Here is a 6,641-nt window from a genome sequence, read left to right as displayed (position 1 = left end):
TCATCACTGTTGCTTTTCAGGCCATATGGCGGGTGACGGTCTTGTGGTATCCACTACTCTCCAGGGCTTCTTCAGACACATCTTGGCCCTGGAATCTCATGGACTGAAGTAGAATTGTCTTCAGAGATGAGTCCTTCTCCGAACTGAGCCCCGATGACCAGCGATGACATGTCTGGTGACACCCTGGACAGTGGTGGGATGCGAGTCTGACTGTTGCCCGCCAAACGGCCCAACGTGATGGTCTTGGGAGCCATTCCTTTTCATAGCAAGGACCCGTTTGGTCGTCGTCTGCGGCATTCTTACAGCATAGAAGTAGGTCCACGATGTCCTACGCCCCGTTTTGATGCCCTTCGTGGCAAACTGTCCTGCGCTTACATTTCAGCTAGACAATGCCCACGCGCTCACGGCGAGTGTTTCTACTGTCTGTCTTCGTGCTTGGCAAACCCTACCTTTGTCAGCAAAGTCGCCAGGTCTCTCCCCAATTGAGAACGTTTGGAGCATTATGGACAAGGCCCTCCAACTATTTCGGCCTTCTGACGATATAATCCGCCAATTGGACAGAATTTGGCACTGTGTCCCACACAAGGACATCCAACAACTCTATCAGTCAATACCAAGCCGAATAACTTCCTGCATAAGTGCCAGAGATGGACCAACGTATCACTGACTCGCTCAATTTATTGCAGCTCTTCCTCTAGAATGAATCACCAAATTTTTCTGAAACTGTAGTCATTTGTTTGTAGGTACATGTACATGTACATCACATGTACTGATACCCGTCCCATGGTGCGTCGCTTTTTTGTCTTTAAGTGTAGTTGTTAGGGAATGGTCTCTGTGTGATGTCAGATAATCGGCTTTATAGAAGTGCATACAGAACTCGTCAACATCGTTGTTTTTAAGAGAAGTCAGCGACTACAACTGATTTCGGCCGGAGCGTGACTACGCAGAGCCACAAACTGAGCTGTTCGTCAGAGGCATTTTACAAGATCTCCACTTTCTCAGGTGTACTGCTGGCTAAATTAATACGAAATATAGCGAGAGGGAATCAGTAAATCGACTCTTCGCTCCGGCAAGTTGCTAGACATTGCCCGACATACACCGCCAACACCCGGGGCGCACCGTGCACAGCAACTCCCGGACATACGTCCAAGTTATTGCGAGCTGTTTAGGTCGCAGCTGAGGACAGGACGACCATTACAGAGGCAACAGCACTTGAAAGGTGGCTACACTGAGCCACAGCGCCAGAGATTGCGCCAAAGAGTATTATTCAGCCGCCTCCACAGGCAGTTCTTGTTCAGACGTAATGGAGAGTTCTTGTCGAGATGTCGTAGTGGAGAGTTGTCGTTCAGATGCGGTGGTAGACAGTGCTTGTCGTGAAGTCGGAGTGGAGAGTTGCTGTGAAGTCGTGGTGGAGAGTGCTTGTTCCATGTTTTATGCGGTTTTGATGGGCTAGACAGCAGATGTTGTTCGAATGGAGATATTGTAACGATCAGAGTAGTTTTCGTCAATATATATGAGGTAAAAAAAAATTCCCTTTTCTTTTTTATTATTTCAATGTCTTAAATAATGCGTCATTACAGGTTCAGTCAACAAAGCATCTGGCTGGTGTTCTTGTGTTAGAGTGTAATTCTGGTTTTCTTGCGTAATTATAGTATTTCTATTTTTTTTAATTACTTCAATATAAATGGTACTTGAAATTTCTTGTCTTATTGGAGAAGAACCGTGCCAGATGTGTACGTTGAGTCACACTTCACACACAGAACAGCTACACTTGTGCTTTGGTTTCGTAGGTTTTATAGTTGCTGGGGACTTAATTAATTAATTGTGTTAACGGAAGTTTTCTTTCATTCTTTGTTGTTGTTCTATGCAGTCAGATTGCGTAATAAAACTAGTCAGGGCCAACCGCTTACAAGGCTGCGTAACCGGACAGACAGTAAAAATTATTTGCCTTCTATAAAAATATAAATAAGCCCCCATGCACACTCTGCCTCTATGGGTTCCCCTGCAGCTCGTAAGCCACTGGGCATAAAAGAGAATATTCAAGTTCGTCTGGAGTAAGGAAAACAACACCGCTGTTCTGCACTTAACATGGATGCACCGATTGTGGAGCTCGCGGATGAGGCCCCTTAGTACCGTTTCTAGTCACTCCCTTTCCTGTTGCGGTAGTAAATGGAGCGAGGGAAAAACGGTTCCTCATATTCATCTGTACCAGTGCTAAACTCTGTAAGTCTCATCCCTCCGCGAGATGCAAAATGGAGACAGTAGAATCGTTCTGCGGTCTGTTCCAAATGCCTTTCTGAATAGCTTTCCCAGGAAAGCGTACAGTCTTCCCTTCAGTGAGTCCTATTTACATTCACGGAGCATTTTACTAGCACTCACGTACTGACAGAATCGTCCCTGTACCAAACAGGCAGCAGACCTCTGAATTGCTTCGATGTCTTCCTTTAATACGACTCGAGTACAGCATTCCAAATTTTCGATCAATACTCTGAATGTGTTGCACGAGCAGTTTCCGTTATACATCCGCTAGCTGTTTCCAGGACTGCACCAATAAACCGATATTTGCCGCTGGCTTATCGTACACTGACGCTATATCTTCCTTCCATTTCATGTTTTTTAATAATAATAATAATAACGACAACAAAGGCCTGGTGCAAGTCTTTTTATTGGACACCACTTCAGCGACTTGCGTGTCCCTAACCTACCCCATTTATCGAACAGGGGAAAGAAGACCTAAAAAAAAAAAAAAAAATGGTTCAAATGGCTCTGAGCACTATGGGACTTAACATCTGAGGTCATCAGTCCCCTAGAACTTAGATCTACTTAAACCTAACTAACCTAAGGACATCGCACACAGCCATGCCCGAGGCAGGATTCGAACCTGAGACCGTAGCAGTCGAGCGGATCCGGGCTGAAACGCCTAGAACCGCTCGGCCACCGCGGCCGGCAGGACCTACAGCTAAACGTATTCTAACTAAGTGTCGTTTCTACTGAATCTTCACGTCATTGAAAGGTGAAGGCTAGAATAAGTGGGAAAATGAGAGAAATCCGTGGAGCGACCAGGATTCGATACAGCCACCTTTTGGTATCCAAGCAAACGCTTTACCGGTTTTTTTTCTTCATTCTTCTTTTAGGGATCTGTATCTTAGTAAAAACTGAAACCTTATAGGACCACTTATTTCTCCGGCTGTCTCTCCGACTATTGAAAACCCTTTTTCTCAGTAACAAGTAGACGTATGAAGTTGAAATTTGTGTCACATACTAAGGTCTACAGTCCTTTAGCGATGTAAAAAATATTGGAGCTTCTAAGTCAGTGCAATTAAAGGATACGGCCATTTATGTCACATATTTTGATACTCGCAAACTCACTCGTTAAAACCCACAGGGTAGTTCACGTAGATGTACAATCATGGACTTTGGCAAGAAGCAAGGTTTCACAATAGAAGTAAAGGAAAAGAATGAGAAAACTGTTAATCTGTAAAATATTTCATTTATCATTTGTTATCTGCTTTCAAGCTTAAAATTAAAACGTTCTCGAAAGCTTGGAATCTCTGGGACCGGTATCTTGCCAGCATCAATATCTATAACAGTCAAAAATCGTCGGAGTTATGATTCCCGGAATAGATGAAGTGCCTCTATAAGTAATTAAGTCTTTGCGGAGCCCTCAGTGTGCCAGTCGTATTCGAAGCTGGCCAATTTTTTCTGTGTCCTCTAGGTTGTTGGAGAAAGGGTCACAAGTAAACAGAAAATTTACTTCTCGGTACTAAAACGGTTTATTCAAAGAATGAAAGAAATGATGTTGATTAACTAAACCTTTCGTCTTCGGTGTTGTATATATACGTAAATCGCAAAATAAACACATGACTTATTACTAAACTAAACAGTTCACCAAGAAACGCAAACTAAAACTACGGATAACATGGGTGCATTGATAATATCTTTTACCCTTCTTTGTTCTATGTTTGGAAACAAACTGCGTTAATATGGTTTGGTGACTATTAATTCGCTGATAATAATAATAATAATAATAATAATAATAATAATAATAATAATAAAACTTTCCTCTGTATAATTTTATGAACTTCAACTGTTCTTTGATTTGGTGGTATTGTTAGGAAGTGTTGAAAGTTCTCTATCGATGACAAGGCCAAAAGCGTTTTCACAGCGTTATGCCCTGATATTTAATCAAGATGGAAACTCAACAACGCAATTTCACCTATACACACTACACAAAATTTTGTAGATGTGATGAAAATTTTGGTTAATATGAAAACATTGAAACTTCCTGACAGGCTGGAAATGCGTACCAAACCGGGACTCGAACCACGAAGTTTGCGTTTGGTTGGCAATGCTCTTATCGCGAAAGACAGCCTTCTGGTTCCGAATTCCAGTCCGGTACACAATTTTGATCAACCTGGAAGTTTCAAAACAACGCGCACTTTCTGCTGTAGACTGTAACGTTCAGTGAAGTGTCAACACTATTTGGTAAATGTTCTCACTGGGTCGTCTCTACTGGCAGCACACACAAATTTATTGTTGTGTCTTACATGTGGTCACTGACCAAGGAGTAGGAGAAGTAGAGCAGAAAGCACGATAAGTGATGAGAGCGCCATGACTTACGTATAGCAAGTAATGTCACGGCAATACGTCAACTGTTCTGACCAGACGAAACTACAAAATCCCAGCCACGACTGTGGGTCTTTGATTGCTCGGTGTCGTGGCGCGTTGAACTACACTGAAGCGCCAAAGAAACTGGTATAGGCATGCGCATTCAATACAAAGATATACAAACAGGCAGAATACGGCGCTACGATCGGCAACGCCCGTGTAAGACAACATGTGTCTCGCTCGCGCAGCTGTTAGATCGGTTACTGCTGCTACAACGGCGTGGTGTTACAGTCGGCGCACGAGGAATGGGACACAGCATTTCCGAGGTAGCAACGAAGTAAGGATTTTCCCGTACGAGCATTTCACGAGTGTACCGTGAACAGCAGGAATCCGGTAAAACATCAAATCTCCGACACCGCTGCGGCTGGAAAAAGATCCTGCAAGAAACGGACCAACGACGACTGATGAGAATCGTTCAGAGTGACAGAAGTGCAACCCATCCGCAAATTGCTGCAGATTTCAATGCTGGGCCATCCACAAGTGTCAGCGTGCGAACCACTAAACGAAACATAATCGATATGGGCTTTCGGAGACGATGGACCACTCGTGTACTCTTGATGACTGCACGACACAAACCCTCACGCCTCGCCTGGGCCCGTCAACACCGACATTGGACTGTTGACGGCTAGAAACATGTTGGCTGGTCGGACGAATCTGGTTTCAAATTGTATCGAGCGGAAGGACGTGCACTGGTATGCAGACAACCTCATGAATTCATGGACCGTGCATGTCAGCATGGACCGTTCAAGGTTTTGGAGGCTCTGTAATGGTGTGGGGCGTGTGCAGTTGGAATGATATGGGACCCCTGATACGTCTAGATAAGACTGACAGGTCACACGACGTAAGCATCCTGTCTGATACCTACATCCGGTCATGTCCATTATGCATTCCGACGGATTTGGGCAATTCCAGCGAAGCAATGCGACACCTCACACGTCCATAATTGCTACAGAGTGCTCCAGGAACACTCTTCTGAGTTTAAAGACTTCCAGTGGCAACCAAACTCCGCAGACATAAACATTATTGAGCTTATTTGGGATGCCTTGCAACGTGCAGTTCAGAAGAGACCTCCACCCTTTCGCAGTCTTACGGGTTTATGGACAGCCGTGCAGGATTCATGGTTTCGTTTCCCTCCAGCAGTGCTTCAGACACTAGTCAAGTCCATGCCACGTTGGGTTGCGGCACTTCTGCGTGCTCGCAGGGGCCTACACGATATTTGGCAGGTGTACCACTTTCTTTGGCTCTTCAGTATAGTTCACTTTATTACAAAAATCAATAAAAGACTTGCTTAACTTTGACACAGGATTCCTTAATGAGTAACAACTGTTAGTGACTATTAAAGCACCAGTTGATACATTGATTAACCAACTGTTCTCTTGCAGTACAATGTTCCACATTTAAATGGTCAAGCTCATCAGAAACTTCAAGCACTCGCTGGTCTCATACTTTGACATTGGCTGCTGTAGCTGAGGTCTGGAACGGGGACGAGCTCTTCCATGCTCGACACTACATATTGATCTCAGCATGAGGGCGCTGCTGTGGTGAGAGAGAGGGCATGTCCTCTGGAGTGGTGTGGATTGCAACCAGCCCCCGCTGTTGTCTGTGGCAGCCGGCCTCTGTGGCCGGGCGGTTCTAGGCGCTTCAGTCCAGAACCGCGATGCTGCTACGGTCGCAGGTTCTAATCCTGCCTCGGGCATGGAAGTGTGTGTTGTGCTCAGGTTAGTTAGGTTTAAGGGGCTCCGGAAAGGCTCAAAATCATGAAAAGTTCAATTTTTACTTTTTTGCGTTTTCTGAATCTGCAGACTATTACCTTTTAATAGATATATAATTTATTCAATTCCGAAGACTACAACTATTTTTAAATTTTTTTTGAAATGTGTTATACATGGGCGTGACCCACTGTGGCGCTGTTAAACTGCTGTCAAATGGTGTTATTATTAACGTCCGTGTTCATCAGGTACATTTTAGTGATG

Source organism: Schistocerca cancellata, chromosome 8, assembly GCF_023864275.1.
Source record: "Schistocerca cancellata isolate TAMUIC-IGC-003103 chromosome 8, iqSchCanc2.1, whole genome shotgun sequence".
NCBI lineage: Eukaryota > Metazoa > Arthropoda > Insecta > Orthoptera > Acrididae > Schistocerca > Schistocerca cancellata.
Note: the sequence above shows the minus strand (reverse complement) of the source record.